The sequence below is a fragment of the Drosophila guanche genome, unplaced genomic scaffold (assembly GCF_900245975.1).
Source record: "Drosophila guanche unplaced genomic scaffold, DGUA_6, whole genome shotgun sequence".
NCBI lineage: Eukaryota > Metazoa > Arthropoda > Insecta > Diptera > Drosophilidae > Drosophila > Drosophila guanche.
In genome coordinates this window covers 8,293,019-8,319,086 of record NW_022995747.1, presented here as the reverse complement: position 1 = coordinate 8,319,086, position 26,068 = coordinate 8,293,019, and the positions used below count along the sequence as shown (strand labels likewise).

General features: G+C 45.3%; 1 protein-coding gene across 4 annotated transcripts in view; it reads left to right on the top strand.

Moving 5' to 3' along the window:
• LOC117583103 (nucleolysin TIA-1) overlaps positions 1-26,068 on the top strand; it is a 94,075-nt gene that overhangs the window by 24,304 nt on the left and 43,703 nt on the right. The window lies entirely within an intron of this gene.

Below are 26,068 nucleotides of genomic sequence, written 5' to 3'. Positions count from 1 at the left end.
TTAAAGTTGTCCCGCAAAGAAATACAAAAATATGCTGCCATATTCTCGAGTTGAGTGTCGGCTTGGTGGGTCTTCGATGGGTCAGCGAAAGCTGCTGGCATTAGTTCTGCCTTTGCCGCCATTTGAAATTGCAAAAAACATATTTTTCTCAATTTTTATTTGCAAAGGCCGCTGGTGGATTGTTTTGCTGAGCGAAAAAGAATTGCGGGAAAGATAAACCAAGTGGAATTCCACACAAAAGTGCGTCCTACGCAACAGGATCTTAACTAGGCTCAACTAATAAACAAGTCATGCATAAATTAGCTACAAATTATCGCAGCAGCAGCAGCAGCAACAAGACAATGCACAGCTTAACATGTGTATTAAATATTATGTAATTAATTGGCATTAAAAGCCAAAAACACACACAAATACAAAAGTAACAGTGGAGCAGCAAAAACAAAGCAGCGAAAACAAATCCATACATAAAAGTTCCATATTGAATATCGTATGCCAGCGTATGCCATGCGCCGTCGTGGTTACCTCATATTCTGCTCCTAATGGCAATGGCAATGGCGGGGGCGTGGGCGGTGCCATGTTTTATTAATGAATGGGCGTGAGAGCATGTCTGTCTGGCTGTGTCTCTCTGTGTGTGTGTGTGTGTTTGTGGGCTCTTGCATAATTAATAATAAAACTAGGCTTTTGCTGCTATTATTTTAATTATACACTTATGAGGCGAGAGGGAGAGGATAGCCAAGAGCCAGACACACACGTACTGCAGTCAGATCGAAAGAAAATGGTAAAGAAAATAATATTTAGGGAACCCTTTTCATAGGTGCTACTAAAGGATTTTCTTTGTTTTTTCGATGTAAATGTACAAATGGTCGCAATGAGGTCAGCAATTGTTCCTGCGGTCTGTTAGAAAAATGTACTTAAATGCCATAGAAAAATTGTAACATTAAGCATTGGACTCATTCATTATTTCCTTCATCATTTGTCATGAGTTAAAAATTCAAAATTGAGAAAGTTTCCCCTGTAATAACACTAACAAAATCCTCAACTGCATTTGTTACTATGGATTTAATTTCTACACCTGTGCGTCCATGCGTAGCTGCATGCACACAAATACTCTAATGAAATTTCAATTTAATATTGTGGTTGTGCATCTCTAATGCTCCGACACCCCGCCCTGCCGCCCTGCCTCCCTGACACATGCTATGTGTGGCTACTTCGGTTCAATTAGAGCATCGAACCCAAACCAAATGCTCTCTGGCTGTCGCCTGGTGCTGGTGCCGCACCAGAGCTGACAATAAATTGAAATTACTCAAATGGTTATTTAATTTAAGCACCGAACATTATCGGGCAATGAGGGAAAATTTGTTTTGGTCCAAATGTCACGTACCCATCGATGTTGTCGTCTTCCATCAAATGTCAGTGTCAGGTCTTGAACACACCATTCTCTAGCCATTTCTGTAGCCGTTGCCTGGTAATGCCTGGTTCGAGTCGTACCACAAAAACTCGAACACATGGGTCTTGGGTACTGCAAAATGCGTCACTGGATCGATGTGCCTGACTTTGCAGCCACTTAATGCTGTTTGCATCCCCCTACCCCACCATTCCGTTTTGGACGGCTACGGTCCGTTGCACATGTCGGCCACACCACACCAACACCAACAGCAACAGCAACACCATACCACATCGCACCACACCACGGATTTGCCCTTGGCTTCTCAGCAGTTTCAGTCTCAGTCGCAAGCTCAAGTCCAAGTCCAAGTCCTCGGCCGACAGTCCGTCATTATTATAATTTCTGTATTTGCACAAATGTCGCCCGGACGTCGCCCGACCGCAAATTGCAATTGCCAATGATTATTGAATTAAGTTAAACAGCGTTTGTCGTGGTAGTGGGTACAGGCAGGCAGCCCCTGCCCGCTCTCCACCACACTGTTGGGTTGGGTCTCCTTTATCTAATCGCCAGCTGTTGTTGGCCTGTCACTAACCGCCTGTCACCAGGACATTTGTTCTGTCGTGTCTGTCTTGGTCGGGGATGTCCCGTCCCTTGGTCGGGGCTTGTCGCCGGCTCATTGCAATTGAACTTCCGCTGCGCTTGCGTATCAAAGTCTGTCGTGTCAGTCTGATTGACTTCCGTTGTCTACGTTTGTCAGCTTGGCCATTTTGGTTTTGGCTCTTCCTACACACATACAGCCACAGCCTTACATAGAGAGAGTGTGGATGAGAGAGAGATGAGTGGAATGGCATCAGTTAGATGAGAAGACACACAGAGACAGAGACAGAGACAGAGAAACAGAGCTGCTGGATTTCCTCACTTATTTGCACTTTAAGTGAATTGTTTGCTTGCGTTTGGACGCAAATGCAATTATGCGCTGCCAGTGCCTGGGACTCGGAGGGGGAATGGCTCGGGGAAGGGCTGTGGGACTGGGGGAAGTCTCTGTTATGGCCCTGGCAAATGCAAAGCGTGTTCTTACTAATGTTTGACCATTAGTTTTTGTTGTATTAGTTTCACCAGCAATTTCTCACTGCTATTTGCTTGCCACAGAGGGACGGAGCGAGAGGGCACACTCGTACATGTAGTCCGAGAGTGGCCAGAAGTGGGGCAGAAGTTTTTGCTATGGCAATTCAAGTGATATTGGCCAAGTGGCCAACTGGCGCTGAAGTCTTCCACTTATAAATTGACTTTACAGAACATAACGAACATGTGAGGAGATTAGATTGATGGGGGAAAAAAAAGACGTTGACATTAAATACATGAAAAATCGCACAGCCATTCAATTGATGTTCGATCTGTGTGCGGAGGTCCCGCCCCCTCAATAATTATGCAAATTTGAAGGCACTTTTGGTGCCTCAACGTCACCTCTAATTACGTGCAACGTCTGGGAGTCGGGAAAAGGAAGTCAACAATTAAACAATAGCAGCAACAGCAGCAGCAGCAGCCACAGAAATATTGTCATCTGCTCTTCCTTACACCTATCCCTCTCTGCCTGCTGCCTCCTTCCTCCTACCGAACACGGTCATTACAGAGAGCGCAGAAGTATGAATTGTAAATGTAATTTAATCAGACATGAGTGCAACAGCAATTGCGGCATAATCGTGTAACGTATGTGTACGGCATGTTGGCACTGGCAAATATTGAAATTATATTAGGCAGACAGGAGGAGGAAGAGCAGCAGAAACAAGAGCTGAAGGAGGTTCTAGTTGTGGCTTTGAACATTCCTGAACAGCCGAGAGGAGGAGTTGGAACCTTACCCTGGCAAGACACAAGCGGACCTCCGCTTTGTTGCCACATGGCAATAATTGTTAACAATTTATGAAAATGTCTATTGGCGAAGGTTTCCTCTGCGCTGCGTATTTGTGTGTATGTGTGTGTGTGTGGGAGGGAACCCACAAATATATGTGCACATACTGGCACTAATTATATAGAGCTACTGGAGCACAACAAGAGAGGCAGAAAGCAGCATCCAGCGAGACTCTGCCTCGAAACAAAGCGAGCGACCAACGAGGCGTGTAAATTGAACTTGTCGCTGCAACAATGCCAATGAATGCCACACAGAAGCAAGAGGCTAGGCAATACCCCAGATACATACACACAATTAACACCGATTAGGGGTGGGGCCTAAGAAAACTGTGGATAGTAGGATAGTTTTGCAGACACATGGCATGCATATATGCATTTAATTAGCAAAGTTGCGGCTACGTCTGTCATCCAATAATATAATTGAAGCGCCTGCCATTTGGCTGTACTGCCTGCTCCATCTTGGAGCAAACCTCCCAAAAACTTATTGCTGATCAATCAACACAAATTGAGGATATGAAATCAGCAAAAGGAATAATACAACAGGGGACGCAAGCACACACACACACAGAGGCGGAGAGACAGGACAAAGGCAAAAGGGAGCAGCAGCTGTTGCTCGAATATGGGGAAAATATGAATGTTTATGAATAAAAAATAAGGACCCTTTCCCTTCAACAACCACTCAAGGGTCTCCCACTCAAACTCCCTCCTTCTGGCCTTTTTTTTCTTTCTTTTTGCCAATTTGAGCTAATGCCAAAAAGTTGAGCTTTGTTAAGCAATCGTCTCGTTGACCCAAAGGTTGTCTTCCTTGCATCAATTTTGTGAGTGGCCCGACCTTTTTCCCCCCTGCCTGATACACGCAGTGTAAAAGCGTTACTTAGGGCACACAGACTTTGGGGATATTTATCTATGTGTTTGTATTATGTCTAGTTATATATTTCTGGTTGGTATTATTTACCTGCTCGCAATTGTCGTTGTCCAGCTGCAAGAGAAAGTAAACACCCAATTAGTTTATTTTCGTTGTAATCACTTTAATAAATTGATTTCTATTTATACTACTTAAGCCATTGCTAACGCGTCTCACTAACCAAACGTTTAGGCAACAGAAAATACGCATAAATCGATTCTTATAAATATATTACATACATACATATATTCCACATCCTGGCACGTGTCAAAGTCTTTGCCGACCGCTTATGAAATTCTTATTGTGTACGCTTTTCCGTCTTTTAATATGCAAATCGAAAAGTTTTGCAATAAAATTACATTAAAGTACAATTTGTCTAAGCGCCAACATCGAGGATGAGGATGAGAGGACGAGGACGAGCACGAGCACGAGGGACCCGGCACTAAGTGCTCGTACCGGATGGATATTCTCGGGCCCTCCTCGATCCGAGTGAATCAATCAACTGCGGAAATTATGTTAACAGCGGAAAAAGTTTCTTTTCCCCAAGAATGAGACAAGTGTGCGTGTGTGTGTGCGTGCAGTGTGTTTGTGTGGCAGCTGCTGAGAGGGACTTCAATTGTAATCGCAAGTGTGGCTGTGTAATATATCATTGACTGACCGCAAATGGGATTCTGCACAGTATAAAAAAAGAACTGCAAAAAAAAGTGTCTGCCATATTAGGGGGTGGAGCGAGGAGGACAGATAGTGTGAGGAGAGAGAGAGAGCTTATGTACAGCATAGTACATCAATGTCAGAGGCGGAGTAGCAGCACAACCACAACCACAACAGAGAAGAGGAGAGAGAAGCCCAAGCCAGGGCTCAGGCTAATTATTTTACATTAAATTAAATAATGATTCACTTGGCAGAAACGACACGAAAGGAGTGCCACCAAAAGGTAGCCTCAGTGGCTGTCTTCTCTTCTCATTTGCCTCTGCTTTTCTCAAACGCAAAGAAATCATTGGGGCACGTGACGCAATTTGCATAAATTTGGTGCCCGGCCTCGTCCTGTCGTCGACGTCTTCGTCGTCACGGAAGCCAGCGCGTAATTTCAATTGCGGTTAAACAGCAGCCAAGTAGAAAAGTGGCAAAGTGGCTGCGGGACAGGAGCAATCAAGCAGCCAGCAGCTAGCAGGGCAGACCGGACGGACCATTCCTCTGACAGTTTGGGTTGCCCATCGCCGGCCGGTCAAATGTAATGCGAACATTATTGAAAACGAAGCCCCTTTAGATCGATAGAAAAGACTGTGTCCGCTTAATAGTCCTGGAATTTATTGAAAAATTATGAAAAGTGCTGCCGGTCAGGTGGCCCAAACGACTTGGGTCTGCGCAGGCCAGTCACAAAGTTATTTCAGGCCCGTCCCATCGACCATCCTAAATAAACATTTGGCCAGCCGAAACATATCTATATTTTTTCACTGTATTTTTTTGTCTATTTGCCATTGGATTTCTAATGAATTTTACCAGGCCCAAAATCCCCACACTTCCCACACTCCGCCCGGCTAGGTCCAGCTCGAAGCCTTGCGGCTGTCAGTGTTTGGCCAAAGATAACGAAAAGCGCTTGAAGTGTTTACTTGCGACAAATTGATGTGTTTGCATAAGCACGAAATAATAAATTAAGTTTTCGCCAGCTCCAAGCTGCCGTTGTTCTCCACAGGGGCTGAGTATGTGAGATAAGTGGAACCTGTTGGGGGATAGTTCACTCGATCTGCCAGTGGATTGCTGGTATAAATAATAGAAACCCAAGAGCGAGCTCTAATTAATTTTCATTTCTCTTGTGCTCCATTCTTGCAGGTAAGTTCTCAATCCATTGCCGAAGCCATTAGCCGCCATACACATTTCCCTCCCCGCCACTCGCTGGGGCAAGACGAACAATGCTGAAGACGACTCGCAGCTTAAGTAGCGTACATATACTTGCGAGGTAAATGTAAACTAAATCTCAAGAACCGCTGCGGCTGGGTAAGGGGTAGTGGCTGCAAAAAAAATAGTGCCAATATTTTCTTAAAATAAAAACAGACGCTTTTGGCCCAGGAAGAACAGCTCCTGAGCAGACCCCCAGCAATATGCGGCGGCTAAACGTTTCCGTGCACGCGAAAGCTCCGCGCACAGACCTAACCCACCTGAAATCCCCACCAAAACCCATGCCCAAACTTGCGGCTAATGCAGTTCCCGAGCACGCCGAGGGCAGCCGCAACCCCACACGACCCCACCAGACCATTTCTTTACACTTTTCGTGTGCATTCATATTTTTTTCATGCTTTCTTTCTAACGTTAATGTGGCCACAAATTGAAAAAGAAGCATGCAGAGGGGGGCGCAAGAGGCAAAATCAAAAGATGCCCCAAAGGGAAGCGCGAGGCAGTGGTGTGGAGCGGGGTGCAGGGGCAGGACAGCCACCTGAACTCAATAAAAGCTTCATTTTTAGTTTGCTCAAGCAGCAGAAAAGTGAGAGAAACGAGGGGAGGGAGATGCGGCGGGAAAACAAAAACCAAAAATAAATTATTTAAGAAAAATATGTTTTACATAAAAATGGAGCCAAGCAGCAACAAAGAAGAAATAAGTAAGAAAAGAGGAGAGGAGAGGAGAGAGAAGAGAAGAGAAACAAAGGTAGAAGAAGTAAGGAGTGGGAGCCAGAGTCAGCCGCAAAAGCAGGGCTAAATAAACAGCAGAGAGCAAGGGAGAGCGGCAAGAAGGCTAAAATAAATGGCATGCAGTTGGAGCGTTGAAAATTGCAAAAGTAAACTACTGGAAGGAGGTGGATATACTACATATACCCCATCTGGAAGGGGAGTATTGGATAAACTGCTGCTGGCGGGAAGGAAGGATAAAGCATGAATTCCGCGTTAAGGCAACGCCGGCAGGCCAGCAGGCGAAACAGTTGCATAAAGTTGTAAAAGTATTATGAAATTTCAAATAATAACTGCGAGTACATCCACACAGCCCCGGCTCGGGGAGTCGGAACGGGAGTGAATAAGTTGCAAATAAAGCAGCACGTTAGGTTTTTAACTTGTTTTTGTTGCCCCGTTTCTCTGCTGGCTGTTTTTCCGTCATTCTTCGCTAGCCTTTTTAATAATGCACAAGGAAAAAATCCATAAAAAGATATGGCCACCATAAAAGAGTGGCGCCTCCAACAGAGTGAGAGAACAGCAACAAATAAACCGAGCATGACATTGGAACTGGAACAGGAACAGACAGCGAAGTCGAAGGTCAATTTTATTGTCTGTATTAAAATTCAACTTCCAAATGATCTTCACATGAGAAGAAGGTGCCATGCCTAATGAAGCTGCAACATTGCAATCCATTTATGAGCACAGTGTGTGTGGGGACAGAAAATAAGCCATAAACGTTGCAACAGCGCAAATGCATCAGGTAACCCCAATGCATTGTCAACAAATAAATGTCACACATGCAGAACAGTGGAAAGATCAGGCTACAGTGATAGTACAGCGAAGTGGTCGGCCTAGCGCCCAACTCAAAGCAGAATAGACATGAAATTTCAGTCCACTTTTATTTGTAAATATAACAAGTCTCATCCACTCACATCAGACCTATATCCAGAGTTATTTAGTTCCGAAACGAATGTTAAAAAAATATAATAAGTAGAGATAATTGTTAAGCTTATCCGCACGGTAATCGGGAATATTTGTATCTATAAATCTTCAGTTTCATTCCAAATTCGTTGCATGAAAAAATTGATCTTTAAAACGCTTCAAATGCACATTCCAGTATTTTGGTTTTCAGAGGACATTTTGTGTGCATTCTCTCTCTATTTCTTTCTCTTTGTCCCTCTGCCCCTTTGTATGTATCTCTCATGCTGTGGGCCTTGACGTCATGCTGGGCTCATTTTGTTTCTTCCGTTGCATAAATTGAATATTTTGACATATGTAAGCGCGGCAGCAACAAACCCAGTCAGAGGGGGCTGGGTGGCAGGGCACAAAAATGAGCGCAAAATAAATTTACATGCATGCAGTTTTTCGGTTAAGCTGTCAGACCACAAATCAGAAATACACTAACACCATGATGTTTGTCCCATTGTCTCTCTGTCACCCACGCTCTGTATTTATATGAATAACTACGGACAAAAGTGGGGGCATGACCATGGCGGCGGGCACACCACCCTTGTCCCTCCCATCATCAGTAAAAGGAAGCTGGGGGCCGGCAAGAGATTTATGGATGCGAAGCGTTTCTCTCTTCTATTGGTGGCCTATCCGTAGATTTGCGCCTGTGTGTGGGTGGATCTGTGTTGCTTTATCTGCGAGAATGTGCGGCTTGCTGCATGCTGTATGCTGTATGGATGTCATGCACTCTATATTTAATGAATGCCATAATGACTGCAATGCAACGCATGAAATATTTATAGATGTACTCGTGTATCCTCCCCATCATCCATCCATCCATCCATCCAACCATCCATCCATCCAACCATCCATTCACTCGGCGCTTTAAGTGTTTACTCGAACTGGCTTTAAGCCCGCTGGCAAACAGCGGCCAGGGTCCGGTTACGGGGGATAACTATCCGCTCGGAATTTACATTATCCCACTTGTGTCACTCCCTCCGGCCTACCGCCCACGTGGTTGTTGTTTCACTGCGGTGGTCGCATTAAAATACGTAATTTCCTTTAATAAAGCCGCACAAATTTAATTAACCAGCATGCAAATGCATTTACACCTTAATTATTAATTGAATTTAAATACATAAATACAGCATTCGCTGCTGGGCTACATCCGCTACATGCCCACCTCTTACAGGACGCTTCCCTACCCTCAATCTCGTATTTCCAACCCTTTTTTGTTCAACTGTAAAAATTGGAAAAAGGCATTGTCTTTGCTTTTGTTTATTTTGGATTTTAATTTAAAATCTATCCACTTTTTCATAGCCCACAGTGATTTCTGCATTCGTTTACATGATGACGGGGCACAGAGAAAGAAAAAAAATGATAAGAATGAACCAATATACAATTTTGTTAGCTGTAGGCAATATTTTCGCTCCTTTTTTTTGTACAGTCCCATTTAAATTGTATTTAACTTGAATTATTGTTAGTTTTATGGTTGCTGCGGTCGTGTTCGTGTGCCAACAAAGAAATGGAGCCATTATATACATATTTTTTTTGTAGCACTGCCAAACCGCGACCATGTAATAATTATACAATTTTCAAACTGGATAAAAAAGAATAATTCGATTACAAAGGGAAGGGACTGAGTGGAGCTGAGACAGACTGACAGACAGACAGCAATCCGTTCCATGCCATTGCCTCTTTCTCTAGATTTCGCATTTAAATGCATTAATTTACTTCATGGCAGACTGCTGTGGCATTTGGTTCAATCTGACATATGCATTTCATTCCCAGCGATTGTCTTTGGTGGCCGCTCTGGTGGGCTGTCGCAGGGCCACATACCGATGCGCCAAAGAGTATGCAACTATTTATGAACTCTGTAGCTGTGTGTGTGCGTGTGTGCGTTTGTGTTTATGTGGTGGAATGCGTGGGGGTAACGGTAACTGTCAACGGCAACTGTGTGGCAAGGGTAATGAAACCGCGAGGAATGCAAACCAAAGAGTCAGCGACAGGGGGCATCGGCAGAACAAACAATAAGGCACGAAACAAAAGATCCACAGGCCGTACCTCAAGATACTCTGCCGAAGAATTAGTTCTATAGGTGGAATGCAGGAAGGCATGCCATATGGTACCCTCTGTTAGGGTATAACAAGGCGTGACACTTAAAACGAATGCATGGCATAGCATGATTCAGAGACGGAGACGGAGACGGCGACGGACACGGAAGCTCGGTTAACGGCCTGATGAACGCTGCCAACTGGCGCGTGGGCACGTGGGCGCATTGTGGGCGTGGCCCTGCGCAAATGTCATTATGTAACTGCGTATAATTAACCGAAAATCGTTTAAATGAGCGGAGACCCAGCGCCGCACCGCGCGCTTCGGCACCACCCCGACGGCCGCAATGTGCAAATTAAAAACGCAGCTGCAGCAGCCAGCAGCTGCTGAATGCACAATGCAGGATGAAGGAATGCAGAATGCAGCATGCAGGATGGCTCTGTGGTGGCGGTGCTGGGTGGTGTGGAGAAATTAAGCGGAATTGCCAGGTGACAGAGTGGTGCAGACGCCGCAGAACTGTGGAACAGGCAAACAGCATTTCATTTCATTCCATGGCAGCAGTGACAACGTGTTTACTTTGACATTAAATAAAGTTGTTTGACTCTGGGTCTGATTGTCCTCGAGCTCTGGGTAGCAGGGCACCAGGGTGGCAGTACGCCCCTCCCCCGCAGCACTTGTCCAACATGGCACGCATAAATAACATATAAATCATTTATGGTCAGAGCAGAAACATTTATTGAGGCCCACGCAGACACACACACACGCGAAAGTTGCGAGAAAATAAATTAATTACAAGTTTTCAAGGCGCTACGACGACAAGCAACTTGTCTCGATCTAAAGGGAGGAACAGCTACACCCTGTAGCCCCGTGCACATTGTACAATTGCCAAGACGAAAGGCAGCTTCTCGTTGCTGCTTCTTCGATTATTGCACGCTTGCCTGCGCTCGCATAAACGACAAATTGAGGACACGAAGTGCTGGCATTCCCGGCATTCCAATCATCAGCGAAGTGCAAATCTTTTCACTAGCTCCGATCTTGCCCTGCTCCTGCACTGACTTGCTGACTGCTGTGTACATAATCCTTCCTCATTTGTAAGTGTTGCGCATGAACTTGCATATCCTGCCCAGAGGGTAGTGTGATTTCTACCATATTTTTACACAGAGTACCACAGATTAAAAGGGAAAGGGTAGTTATGCTCTCGTTTCCCGCGCACAGCCTTCGCTTACTGGTTTTTAATTTGTCTTAAAATTTTAATTGCAACGCAGCGCCGTCGATGATGGCAGGCAAGCGGGCAGCGCACACTACTTTCATTTCTTATTGACATGTCAATGCACCGCAGCGCACGCCGTTACGTACATATAAATATGGGTATTATCCAGAGAAATTCTATGCCATAGGCACGGTTCTTATGCGAGAAGCCTGCAGAAGGGGGGAAAGTGTTGCCGGTAAGCGTTGTTCTGGGGGCAAGCAAGAAAATTAATTAAAAATGCGCAACAAACTTGCGAAAAACTTTGCTCTCGCCTTTGCTCTACTCTACTTGCTCTTGCTTTTTCCCCTACCTTTTCTGCCATTTTTCTTGTGTTGCCAGTAATTTGAATGAATTTAAAAATGCAAAAGCTAGTCGTGGAAACAACAAGTTGAAAGCCTGTGTCCCACTTATGGGTTCTGCCACTCTGTCTTACTCCCACCCCCCCCCCCAGCTACTTCATTTGTTTGCTGTTCTGTGCTTATTTTAGCATACAACTTTTGACGTTTCCTCTATGCCAGATGCTTATCAATAATTTATTTATAAGCTTCACCTCAAAACACATGTTGTCAGTATGCCATGTTGGCCTCAACACGCTGTGCCCCTCCCTCTGCAGCTCTGGTTCTGCTCTGCTAATACTATTTTACGGACAGAAGAGTCTCATAGTTGCGTTGGCAGTTTGGCTAACAAGTTGCCTGCCTGCCTGACTGCCTGCCTGCCTGCCACCTGCCACATGCCTCCTGCCCCACTCCATCTTCTCACATGTGAAGGAAATGTTTGCAGTCAATGGCTCCTGGCTCCTGGCTCCTACGGGCTGATGGCTCCTGGACCGTTGCTGGCGCTTGTCCTTGTTGTAGTTATTGCTGCCACAGTCGTCGGAGTTTGCATAATTTATGATTTCGAAATGTGTTCATTTAGTTTTGCAAATTGTTGACATGAACAATCATTAGACCGTTGCACAGATTTCAGCATCATTTCATCCGTAAGGCGCATTGTACGTTTCCCTATAAATGCATGTTGAAAACCTACCCCTAGTACAGCAAGGGGAATCTGTAGCAATTCCTTTGAAGTGATACTTTTTAGAGTTGCTAATTTGTGTTGCATAAGTGAGTGACGTGACGTGGCAGAATCAGTCGTGCTTAAGGCGGAACCGAGCCTGAACTGTGCTCTATATTTGGTTGCTAAACAACTTAGGAAGTTGACACTTGCCAGGGAAAATATTTTCATCAAGAACTCGACGAAAAATTAGCAAGTGCCAAAGATAAATAAAACTCGCTACCCTGCTGCACCCGCACCCGCACTCAACCCTAGGTCTTTCAGGCCAAAGTATTTATTTGCCTGTTGAAATAGTGTCAAACTGAGTGGACTCTTCACATGCGGGAATTAAGAGAGAAGGAGAGAAGTGACAACTGTCTTGCCTACTCAATTCCCCATATGCCCAGCCCCAACGAAAACTTGACTAACTATGCAAATAGGAGTGGCATGTGTGTGTGTGTGTGTGTGTGTGTGTGTGTATGTGTGTGTATGTGTGTGTGTGTGGCATCACCATCACAAGTAGGAAATGGCACCACCACCACCCCTTCTGGCGACAGTTGGCGCAGAGTAAGTGCAGTCGGTAGAAATTAAGTAAGTTTTTAGCTGCAATTTTTGCCGAAAAACTATGTCAAGTTTGGTTTTAGTTGCCAGCAAAAGTTTTTGCTTAAGAAAATTGTAAGTATAAGTATATCAAAAGAAGCTGGCAAAAGCGCGACTCCCGACTCAGACTCCGACGTGGAGTGAACGCTGGAGACGCTAAGCAGACGTCGCCGGAACCTAATGAATTTCATGCATGACATGCAAGGCACGACTCAGACTCAGACTCAGTCTGCGACTCAGGGCTCAGGCTCAGGCTCAGTCTCAGTCTCAGGGCTGCAGTCGCTTAATTAAAACCATTAGGCGTGAGTAAAACTTAGCCAGAGAATTAAATTGGATGGGCCAGAGGGGTGGCAGCAGCAGCCAAGATCTGATATGGGTGAGTGCGAGGAAGGGAGCCGCGCAGTTTCAGCAGCAGCAGCAGCACCACCACCAGCAGCAGCCAATTTACATAGTTTCTTTAATGTTTGCTGCATAATTTTCACATTTTTCAGTGTCAAACTATGGCTGCATTGTCTGGGAAAAAGAAAACTGCTGCCGAGAGGGAAAAATCTTTTGCATGTTTTGGTCATATTCTAAAAATAATAGCACTGGGAATCAGCCAGAAGCCAGCAGCCAGCAGCCAGATCCGTCCCTGAGCGTCGTCCGGTCAAGTGGGTGGAGTCCACTTGGCTGACCCCTTCGGCTTGATTTTTATGACTTGGCGGCAACGACAGATGCAGCATATGGTGTGGCAAGTGGCAGGAGGTTGGCTCAGCTTGTGCCATACAAATTATAACGTTTTGCCTGCCCGCAACAGACAGCAAAGAGCTTAACAAATCCCAGAAAAATGAGACTAATATAATTGCTAAGTAGGATTTGCTTTTTACCAGAAATTATTACGGATTCCTAGAAACAGATAAATGCAGCGCTTACTTCATGGGAATCCCACTGGCTCCAAAAGATACAAATTCTGTATACAAAAATAATGACGGCTCTCGGAAAATGAAGTTGTTTCAGTTGTGCGTAAAAGTTTGCGCTCAAACGGTGAGACAAGATTGCCACATTCAAGGCGGTGGCCGCTAAAAGCTCGGCAGGATATCGTAGCCAAACACCAGAGAGCCACTGTGTTGTCTTCTACTACTTCTTCTTCTTAGCCGCTGAGCTATGGCCGAGCTAAAAAAGTTTAATTCAAAAACTTGTACAAAAATGTACATTTAATGGAAATTTACTACCTGAAGTCGCTTCAACGACAGGGGCAGCAGGGAGTAGCAGGAACAGCAGCAGGAGCAGGACTAACAGCAGTCAGGGAAACCCGAAACAAGCGCCACAAAGTTGCAATGGACATGAAGGAGCAGCAGTAGCAGGTGGCTGCAGAGGACTAGGGATAGTGCCAGCATAATACAGAGTAGCAGCGGCAGCAGCAGGAGGGGTAGTAGCAGCTCCGAGAGAGCTTCGAGAGGAGCCAAAGCAGAGCAGAGCAAAAGTGTTAACGGTTTGTTTGTGCGCCAAATGGCTGCAGAAAGGATGGTGGACAATGATGGGCCCAGGGCACCAGGGATGTTATCCTGCAGTTGTCTGCCTTTGCCTTTGGTGCTGTGCAGCCGGAAACGGAAATTGCGTAGCGCATCCAAGTGCGTTGCGTTGCAGTGGTGGCAGCAAAAGGCAGCGAGCCGTGGCATGGACACGACCCATAGAAAGGCTGTGGCACAGGTGCTGTCGGGCTGTCATTAACGTGTTTTGCATTTTTAACGCGTTGTAATGGTGGAGGTGGTGGTGTTGGTGTCGGTGGCAAATGTCATGTCTGTGTGGTGTTGGGAAATGGAGAGGAAATTATATCTGGGATTATCGTGGAGCAGCTTAGAGGAGATTTTGCTTGATCTGTGTTATGAATTGTCAAAGCAGCTGAGAGATAATTGTATCTGGTAGAGCATAATCCAATCACATCCCCATAGGCGATGGAAAAACTTTAATTGAATTCCTCTGAAAGCTCTGCTCATTAGCATTATTCGCCATTATGTCTCTCTCTCCCTCCTGCTCCACTTTCCTTGCCATCAAAGATCATCCAATCAGCTCTTAACTCTCGACTCTTTAACAATGCCAAGCCATTTGCAAAACCGAATCAAAGCCAATGGAAATAAGAAAACTTTTTCATGTGCCACCTCCCCACCGCCCATGCCTAAGCGAACAGCGAAAAACGAAAACTGCGAGGCGAAAGCAAATGAAAATGGAGCACTCCATTTGCCGGACCAGTCCTGGTCCAGTCAGTGCCCAGTGCCCAGTTCTGGCCATGTGCAATCCTGCTGCTGCTGCTGCTGCTGCTGCCGTACCGCAAGAGCCAAACAAATAAGAAATTAGTTGATGCCAAGTTGTTGCAGCTGCAGCTGCCGCTGCACTGCCGCCGAATGGAAGGAAAATGGCAAACAGCGGGGCAAAATGTGAAAAAGGAAAACTGCAAAAAAAGAACTTTTCCGCTAATGTCTTAATGTAAAAGTTTGTTAGCCGTAAGTGGGAGGAGGGGCACGGGCCACGGGCACTACCTCTACCTGTGTGTGTGTGTGTGTTTGTGTGTTTTTGTGTTGTGGTTGTGGGTGGTGCAACTTATGGCAACTTTTTAGCGAGCACGTTTGATTGAAATTTGTGGCAAATTGCTTGAAGCTGCAATGTGGCCAGGCCAACTTGTAATGGAATGATCAAACTGCCATCAGTGAGAGCTGCTCGGCAACATTGTGCGGGGATCGGGCTTCAGCTCTGAGGCAATGAGGCATAAAAGGCACACCTCTTTTGCACCCTGCCCCACCGTCACCCACTCTTATCAATCCACCTCAAACAACCCATTCAGATAGAGTGGGAGTGGGACAACACACACGTATTTGCAGTTTGTGCAATGGCAAAATGGCAACAGCCAAGTGAGAGAGAGAGCCAAACAAATTGCCAGCCATTACCAGTTGGAAGGGTAATTTTTACTTTGCAGCTTTTCCAGGCGCTTTATTTGCCAGCCAAATTTGTACGAATTGCAGCAGAGTGGCAGCGCAGCAGCCGAGGCAGCAGCATCATCAGTTGTAAAAACCAACAAAGCCATTCCAAGAGCAGCATTCGGAGCAGCAATAGCGCACCCATCGAACTGGCTGTCGATTTGTAATAGGTGATTTGGCAAAGGAAATTGAGACATCAATAAATGTGGCTTGCCTTGGCTCTGCTGCTCCTTAAGTTGACTCAAACGAGGGCGTGGCCAGACCGTATCGTTGCATACATATGTGTGGCATGGCAGAAGTACGAGAAAACGATGGGAGGAGAAGTATCAATGGCCATCAGAGGGGGCTGCATACATAGGTTAAGGGTTAGCAACTTCCCAGCAATATGCAAAAATATTGCAGTGTTCATGCGGAAAACCCATTGGCAAAAGCCTTTTTCTATCGCACAATCTTGTCGTTCTAATTGCCTAGAAAGACTGCCTGGCGAACGGGCAGTCACACTGTATGGCCCTTCTGTTGTCCTCCTTGCCTCGGTGGATCTCAGTACCTTCAGCTTTGAGATATTGTTTCAATCGCTGGTTCTGGCCAATTGAAAGTGATTGCTTCGATTGAGCAATGAACGTGACCAGGAACACGATATGACAATATTACACAATTTCCACAATTTAGTTGGAACATGAAAAAACAAACGCTGACAACAAAAAGCTGACTGCGTTAGATCATTGAGCGTTAGAGGCGGAAAATGGCAATACAAATAACTACAGAAAAAGCAGGGCAAGTACATACTTCATTCGGACACTCGGACACACCTTATATTAATAATTGCAAACCCTTTTTATTCGTTAAGTTTTGCCTGAGCCTCTTCTTTGAGATAAGTCCTCAAATTGCTAATGAATGGCATTTGCCACATATGTATTTTGTGTATCTCACAGATTCAACTATCCAAACAAGGTCCAATCAATATTTTTGTGATATTTTTAATCCATTGTTTTCATTTAATTGTTTATCTGCACTTCAGTCACTTCAGCACATTGATTCTGTGCCACCAAATGATTGTTTACGCAATGAACAACAATGAAGTGTAATCAATGAATGTCGGAGCTTCAAAACTGTGCAAAACCCATAAATAATATTCAAACAAAAGCAGCTAACAAACAGCATCAGCCAAAACAATAGAAATCAGTTGCGGATGAGTCCACAAAACCCTTTTCGGAACCCCTAAATGTCTGCGCAAAACATTAAAATAATCAGAACAATCATAATTGAAAGCGGGGGAAAAAAAAACGCACAGCAAAAATATATTAAAACCAACTATCAGGATCTGTCAGAGAGGCTGCGGAATGGCAGAGGGAAACTCGTCTGGCATGTGGATAATTTCCTGCAGACTCTGCCGCAGCATTAGCGCACGACAATATAATCTGGCGACAATTTGCGCCTAAAAAGTTAGTTGGCAAAATGCAAACATCCTCCACGAATGGCAAATATTTCTACATATGAATATATATCTCTGTGTATAATGCTGTAGCTGTAGCTGCACTCAAAATGTTCACATATCATTTAAAATGCATAAATTGTGGCCGCCTGCTGCCTGCCGGGCATTACACAATTTTCGTTAACAATTTTCTGGGCCAAACACGAAAGTGTCGAGTGTTTGAGTTGCGCCCGAGAGTTTGTCCCGGCAGCCGAAAGCAAACAATGGCAAAACATACCCGCACAAGACAAATACTAGGGACCAGGAACCAGAACGCCTTATATATTATTTGCAGTCAAATTAAATCCAACAGCTGTGAATGTTACATGTGTGTCCTGCTCCCGCTCTCTCTCCGGTTAGAATACAATTTTCGAGGCATATATGAATTTTTAATACAATTTGCGATCAACTTTTGTTCTGCGCTGCCGACTTCTGTGAAATTGTTCTGCTTAATTAAGTATGCTAGAAGGGGGCGTGGTGCAATACACACTCCCACGCATGCAAAAGTAAACGAAATTGTCGTGAAACGATGGGAATAATCAAATTAAACTAAATTGCATCATATTCATTTGACCAAGAGGCACAAAGCCAGACGCCAACTGTCTGCTCTCAAAGCCACCGGAAAGCAGGCAACCGACAAAGTTTGACTGGTCCTTTCACTCTACAGGACATATTGGACATTGGGACTCTGGACTTTGGACAAGGGACAAGGGACAAGGGACAAGGACAAGTTGTGGCAATAATTTACACAAATTGGCAATTTTGCTTGCCGAATAATGTCCGTCAAAGTCGGGGGCGACGTAAAAGTCAAAATTCGGTCAAAACTTTTGCCCGTCGACTCACTCGTCCCCTGAAAACTTGTTCTCACTTTATCGCATCTTTATCGGCTCCAGCTCGACAAACACGTCGGAGGAAATTCAAATGATAAGAGTTTGCCCAGCAATCTGTGTGGGTGGCTGGCTGGCTGGTTGCCGGTTGCTGGTTGCAGGGCATTGCGCGTTATGACAACATAAACGATATTTACTTTTTTGTGCCTTTGCCTTTGCTATTGCCATTTCGGCTGCCATTTCTTTATTTCTTTCGATGCCTTTTATGCGGAGTTTTGCTTTTAGCATTGCTCTCTCTCTCCCTCTCCCTCTCTCTCTCTTTCTCTCTTTCGCTCCCATTCTGTGAGGCAAAAACTTTTCGACTGTTTCTCTGTGGCGTTTTCTTTTGGGCTGCGTTCTTTTTTTCTACTTTTTGCTATTTGAAGTACTTCAAAGATTTTAGCATATTTTATTTGAATACTTTATTTCGTAAAAATGCGTTTGTGTGTGTTTGTATGTGTGTGAAAGAAAGAGAGGGCCATAGACAGTGGGAGAGGGGAAAAATAGAGATAGAGTGGAAGATTGTGGAAAAAAAAGAGTGCGAGGGAGGGCGCGGGTGCTTGGAGCATCTAGAAAGCGAACGACATGACTTTTTCAGCTTTGTTGGCCCCAATGCTTGTCCTCCACTTCCCCTCCCCCTCCTCATACCCCACTCCTCTATCCACACTTCTAACTAGTTTCTATGTCTTTGGCACAAAGTTTTTCCTTCAGTCGTTGAGAAATGAAATTTTTGAAAATTTTTCCGCGGGGAAATGAAAAAGTTTGTCCTGGTGGACACAATGCGGCTGACAGTGCCCTGTGCCCTCGCACCACTTGTCGTCCCGTTGGTCCTAGTTAATATTACGCATACGCCGCGTCTGCCCTTTTGACTTTTCTCCTAGACCCAAACCCCGATACCGCTTTTATCCCACCACTTGCGTGCCAATGTGTTGGGTGGCGAAGGCGCAGCTGCTGACGAGGTCCGCTTGCTGCAGAACACCAGAACACGAAGAATAGAGCGCAAAGCGTGGGATAAGCAATAAAGGATAATGTCATTCAATGTTTTGTGTGTCTCTCGCGCACAGCAACAATGACAACAACAGTGAGAATGAGAATGAAAGGCAAAGATTCGGGAACCGAGGGTGTACATACCCTTGCAGATCAGTCGTACTTCGGCTATGGATAGAAGTCTTTGTTTTAAGAATATTATTATGACGGAAATTTATGATAAATAATGATCTTTTCCAAGCTGGTTTGCCTACAAAATGTGAGGCGTGGAGCTTGAATAGAAATAATGATGGTCTTGCCAAGTTTCGAAGTGCAACTGTCGCAATGCCCACCGATAGTGTATATCAGCATTGGCAACAGCAAAAGCGGAAACGCTTGCCATCATCAACGTCTTGCTCCATCCCCATCCGCCATGCCCATCCGCGTCGTCGTCTTCGTCTTCGTTGTCATTGGCAATAGTTTCGCCCACGACTTTGTTGCCGTTTTCGGCTTCGGCTCCAGCTCCAGCTTCAGGTTTGCCCTCGCTCCACTCCGCACAGACAATAGTCAAAAATGTCTTCATGTTCAGGGAGCGAGGAGCATAACGGAAATTCGCATTTGAAAAATACTTTCTTCATTTAACAACAATGTAGGATACACAGCGACAGCGCAGAGGAGGTGCAAGGACATACACACAGGCAGAGCGAAGACAGTGCCTGGGTGGCAAAGTGTTGGCATTACTGTAAATCGTTTTCGTTTTACGTTTCATAATGACAAAGACAGTGGCACTGTGTAACTGAAGAAAGCTGGAACTGTAAAGGAAAAGGAAAGGGGAAAGGGGGAAGGAAAAGGGAAAGCGAAAGCGAACCCTCTCGATTGACAGACAATGGGCGGAAATGGAAGTCGAAGCTCTCAAAAAGGAGAAGAACAGCAACAAAACTGTGCAGTGCAACTGAGACAACATGTTTTTAATGAGAGTAGTCGCTTAATCGGATCGATAGCTTTACGAAAAGAATAAAAAAGAAAATAAACAAATGCTAAAAGGATTATTGCATATTTTTCCATGAACACTCTTACTATTTATGGGAATTATCAGTTGATTGCTATACAACTATAATCCCTTTCGATTGTCTGCAGTTTGCTTCTTGAAAAATGTTTCACATAAAAGAAAATACGCTTGGAAATTGATTTTTATAATGGTGCATACTCCTAGAACCCTGTCATGCATATTACAGAAATAAAACAATTGCTTGAACGCTTGAGTCAGACGTTTACATATGTACATACTCGTATGCCAACTAATACAATGCTGACAAGAAGGCGACAGCTCATTTTCATCATGCTCATCAGGCGCTAGCATCCACAGCAGGAGGCAAGCGTTCCGAGAGCAGGTGCTGGAGCATGGAGTCGCAGCAGCAGCAGCAGCAACCCCAGCAGGACATGCGGTGACATTTTGCTGGAAGCGTTTCGCTGGGCGAGCAGGCGCGGAAAACTCGTATTCAAATCTAATTTTGTCACCCAACAAACAACGACATGTCTACGCGAACACTCCTCTGCAACTGATGCTGCTGTTGCCTCTGCCGCTGCTCCTTCCCGATGGCGCTTTTGCTGGTGGTGTGCTTTTGACTCACTGTAATCGTGATTTCCTGTGCAACAGACGGTGTCAGAGATGCGGCAAAATCCAGCCTGGCAGTCACTCAGACTCCGACAGAGAGAGACAGATGCAGAGCGGTAGATACTATAGCCAGGGCGTTGTTGTTTTCTGTTGGTGGTGCCTTTGTTGGACGCGTTAAAAATGTCACAGCGCATTGCATACTTATTGGCGCATGTGTTAATGCACCACCACCACAACCTCCGCCCTGCATGGCCACAGCCACATTCTAGAGCCCTGCCACAGGCTAAATGTTACGCGCTGGATGCATTTGCGGCTGGGAAAATCCTTTCGATTTTTTTTCCCTCTGCTATTTTCTCTGTTGCATTGTCCCGAGCGCTGTGGCAGTGCCCCGTGCCGCATTCGACGTTTGCATATTCTCGACGCGCGGGTTTTTTTCCCTATATATACCTTTTGTGGCAGGTGTTTGAATTAGCTTTCTGTGGGTTGGCCGGGGCAAAAGCGGCAACACAATGGCTTGCAATTGCACAAAAGCTTATTAGGTTTTCCCTTTAGCTCTCCCCCTTTTGCTCACTGTATGTATGCCATTTGGTTGCACTCTCTCTGTGTCTGTGTGTGTGTAATACTTTTTTACAACAAATAATGCGCTTTGAGGTCGCGTGCTTCACGTGTTTTAATCCATTCGCTTTCAGGATCTACCACCAGCTCTGCTCTGCACCGCTTTCCTGCGCACCTGCAACGCTTTTAACTTTGTGGCACTTTTCCGCTTCGCTTTTAACGGCACTGCCAGCGTCACCGAAAATCCATTTGACAATCTAAACTACAAAGAGCAACTCAACAGACCCCCGCCCAAAAAACTATGAAACCAAACTATGTTGAGTTTGGGAAGTGTTTTAAATAGGAAAAAAACGTATTACTAAAAACTATTTGGCATATTATAATTCCTACAAAGATAGCTACTATTTGGTTTAGATTTATAGCTGCATAACGTGTATTTTTATTAAGCAGTATTATTAGGCTAGAGCAGGATTATGGAAGATTTCTTTCTTTATTCACTCTCATCACAATTTGTTAGAAAATAGCGCATACCCAGCACAATTTTAAAGCCTTCTTAAACCTACTTTACCCAAATAATCTCTCTAACCTCACCACAATACATTTATTTCGAAAATCAAATACTTATGCTCGAATTTCTACAGTCCAACAGTCCGCTTGGCCTGCGCTGAGCTGCATACAATTTCCCTGCAGATGCAACCGGGGAAACCCATCTGACTATGTCATGAATTATATTTCGACAACAATGAGTGCTCTGCTGGCCAAGCGGATGCGTTGCCAATGGCAATAATGTGGCCTGGGCCACTCGTAGCTGAACATGAGGTGGTGCTTGGTGCTTGGTGCTTTTGTACAAGGAATTTTCAGCTCGAGTTGCTGTTGATTTAATTCAAGAGGCAATGCATTTTTCACCGTCAAGTGTTTCATGTGAAAAGTTCTCGGGCAATCCGACGCTATTATCCTTCATCTTTTTTCATCGCTTTGCCATGACAAGTGGCGGTGTGTGAGACAGAGACAGAGACAGAGAGAGAGAGAGAGAGGGGGTGAGCGAGAGAGCATCGTAATTGCTGACTTGTTTGGGGGCGATGCAAAAGTGAGTGGAGTGGAGTGGCATTGTAACATAATTTCCGTACAAAATACATCAAAATGGACCATCCTGGAAAATCTCCATTTTCATATGTTTGCATAGCAGTCTAAACGATGAGTGGCCCCAACACACACACACACACACACACACACACACACAGACATACAGCTGTGTGCTTGTAGATGTGCTGCCATGTTGCTGCGGTTAGTTAGCATCTGTGTTTGTATTTGTATTTGCATTTTGCATTTTCTGCCACACACACATACACTCGTGCATACATATAAATTTATAGGAGTGTGAGAGAGAGACAGCGTGTAACAGAGGGGTACACATGTCCATGTCCGTCACATTTGTCGGACGCCCATGTATTAGTGTTTACCTCTGCTCCACAAACACCCCCGTGCCATGCTGCCACCTTACTGATGATTTTTTACCCATATCTAGGAGTACTCTTCGGAATGTTGTACTTCTGGTACAACTGATCAAAAGTACTCTTTAATATAAATTTAAATATATTCCACACTAGAAATGTAGCCTCCATCTGAATAAAGGGTATCCTCACAGTCTGCATATTATTTGTTGCTCAGTTTTGCGCTCCCCGCTTTTTCAGTGCATTTGGCCCCGGCACATTTGTGTTTGTTCAGCTACTTTTGCGGTCTGCCGCTTTTCGCGTACATATCAACCACATTTGTAGTCACTCCGGTTTCAGTTCGCGCATTGGACAAGCGCCAAAAAAAGGCAGGAACCAAACAAAAAGTGTTCAAGTGGTTGCATGGTTGAATGGCGACACTGGTCGGGTTCTTCTGACTCAAGCTGAAAACTATTTATAGTGCCGCACATTCCTCACACACACAGTCACGATATTGATATACTCGTATTTATCGCTATGCTTTATCGCTGCTCCAATCGCTAATTTATGGTCTCTAATGAGAGACCCAAACCCAGACTGTTTCGATTGGCACTCTGCTGCAGCTAATGCCACAACATTCAAAATTATTTTACAACCATTTTGGAATTCGAACGGCAACCAAACAACCAACACACACTCAATAGGTGGCCAGCATTTGCATTTGTTTGATGATCGAGTGCATTAGGAATGCCGTCAAATTGATGCGAATTACCATACAAATCTATAATTTCCTACGAAATTAGTGCACACAATTTTTATCGCAAATCAATTGGATTTTCCGGACACATTTTTCTATGTTAGGTATGCACGGGGCAAAGGGCACGGGCAGCGCAGAGGGCACAGGCCGGGACATGGCGTATGCGCAATTTTGATGCTCTCAAAATTCAATTAAATTTGTCCAAATTAAAGCGAAACTGGAAATGCTGAAGTGAAATTTAATTGCATGGGGGGCATCAGAGCGGCACTCCCTCGGTGTCCTCGGTGTCCTCGGTGTGTGTGTGTGTCTCTCCCTGGGGGAGGTCAGGCAGGACGAAATGCAGCACGTATTTATTAGCTGACGTGCATTGATGAAGGTCGAGCGAATGCGACGCTACTCGTCACATCCCACCCCCCAATCCAATTCCGTGCCACAATAAGGGAGGCTGCCGGCTACCCCGAGGTCGCTGATTGACTCACGATTATGCAATAAAACAGCAGACGACAAGCAGGACAACACTCAAATCCCTACAGAGACAATGGCCCACAGACCAAGATTCTATCTGTCTTCCTCTTGGTGTCTCTGGCTCTCGACGCTCTCGTTCTCGCTGGATATTTTATTCTTTGCTCGCTCTTTCATTGGCTTCATTTCGGCACCAGCTTTTGAAAAGCTAAAACTTTTTTATGTCCAACTCATTAAAAATGTGCGCCAATGGACTGACTTTATGCAGGCCGAACGAGCCCAAAAGGCAGAGCCGGAGGGGATCCTTCATTCAACTTCCAACAAAAACAGAGGGTCCAGCTTTGGTGTTTTTCTCTGGAATTTTTCGCCTTTTGGCTTACATTTCATGAATGAAGGGCCGCCGCCGACACACCAAAACTTGAATCCAAAAGCCAAATGCAATTTCCAAGTTTTTAATGTGCGAAATTTCTAATTTAAGATTTACGATATTTTTATGTCGAATTACATTTCCCAGCTCCAGTTCCTGCTTCTGCTCCTGTAACTACCCCTCACCACCCGCCGCTCTCCTGCTCTTCCTGTTTTTGATGTTCGCTCATTTTCAAGCCCTGGTGTTTGGCTGCGAATTTCCTTTGGCCATTAGCTTTTGGCTGCCCGCTGTTAGCCCGAAATTTTTAATGGATCGGCTCTTTAATTGTGGAGCGCCCCGATGCGTAATGCCTTTGCCACTGAGACTCCAAAGACACTGAGCTGGCGGGGCTTCCCTACTGCACGGGAGGCGGTTGGTGGCGGGGTGCTCTCTTAATTATAGACACGCCCAAAGGTCAATGGTCGCCTTTTGATGCAAATTTTATGGACTGGAACTTAATTGGGCCGGACCATTGGGTACGGTCCGGTTCGGCACCAGCTCATGGCTGGCAAAAATAAAATAAACCAAAAATATCTCCCGCCGCCGCCAAATAAAATGCTCCGTTCAAATTGTTTTGCGACTGACCAAACAACAACATATTGTAACGGACAGATTTAATGGGGCTATTGTTGGATGTGGCTGGAATGGGTTTTGGTGGGATTTTGCTTCCTTTTTTGTGGGGAGTTCCGTAAATGCAGCGCCTGATTGCAGCTGCAGTTTTGTTAGTTAGGGCAATAAATTGTTTTTGTTGCTTTTGGGTTTGGGTTTGGGGCAGAGAGAATTTGTCAGATGCAGAGATTGCATAAAATAAATTGGCCAACGATTGATTTGGGGGATTTGCAATACAATTTATTACCGCCGCGATAAAGGCATTCGAGTGTCAACATCAAAATGGCAACATTCCCATGGCAGGCCATGCGTGAGGGAGGGTCCCACATATTTTTTTGCGCATTTTCCCCACGTAATCCTTTACTTTAAGGTCACAATTTACAGAACATTAGGCCACACATCAAAATCATTCGCAATTTAAACCCGCTTAAGTGAGAAAACGAGCTGCGAGCAGAACACGTGCTTCTGGCCGGACACAGACCGCTCTCCTCCCGCTCTGGTACTCGATCCCCCCTGGAGTTACACCGAAAAAGAAAACCACAAAAACCGTATCTCAATTGCAATCACTCAAAACAACGGAAATGACGCTTAGCACAACTTCCTGTCGCTCCGTAAGGACAGACAGACAGACGAACGGACAGCACGGACAGCACGGACAGGACGAACAGCTACGGGACGACGCGCAGCTGAAACGTGGCCAAGGGAGCAGGGGAGTGCTGAAGTAGCTGCAAAACCCTTCTCCCTCTTCAGAATTGTAATTCATGTTGCCCGAGCGGGGGGTTTTTCTTTTTTGGCATATTTGTCAACTCTGTTTCCACTGCACACATGATGAGGGATAGGGACAGGGACAGGGACAGGGGGGAGGAGATTGGGAGGTGGTAGTGCATGGACAGCCACCAACCACGCCCACCACCGACTGGCACATTCAAGTGCAATTTCCTTGTAATGCGAAACTATGTCATTTTGGCACGGACGCGAGCCGAAAAGCAGCAACACTCCCGGACTAGGACACTGCCCGGGCCAGGGCCTGGGCCTGGTCCTGGGCCTGGTCATGGAATAGGACCTTCCACCAGAGAGACACACATCCTGGCAATGAGTGGGCAATAGATAGTTGGTCTCAGCGCGTGCATACAAACATGACACGTTGCCGGCACTTGTGCCTGGCCATAGATGCCCCACTCATGTCCACCTGCGCTCAGCTGTTGTCACATTGCAATCTGAGCCGGAGCAGCAGCAGGAGCACCAATTCCCGGCCAGGGCATG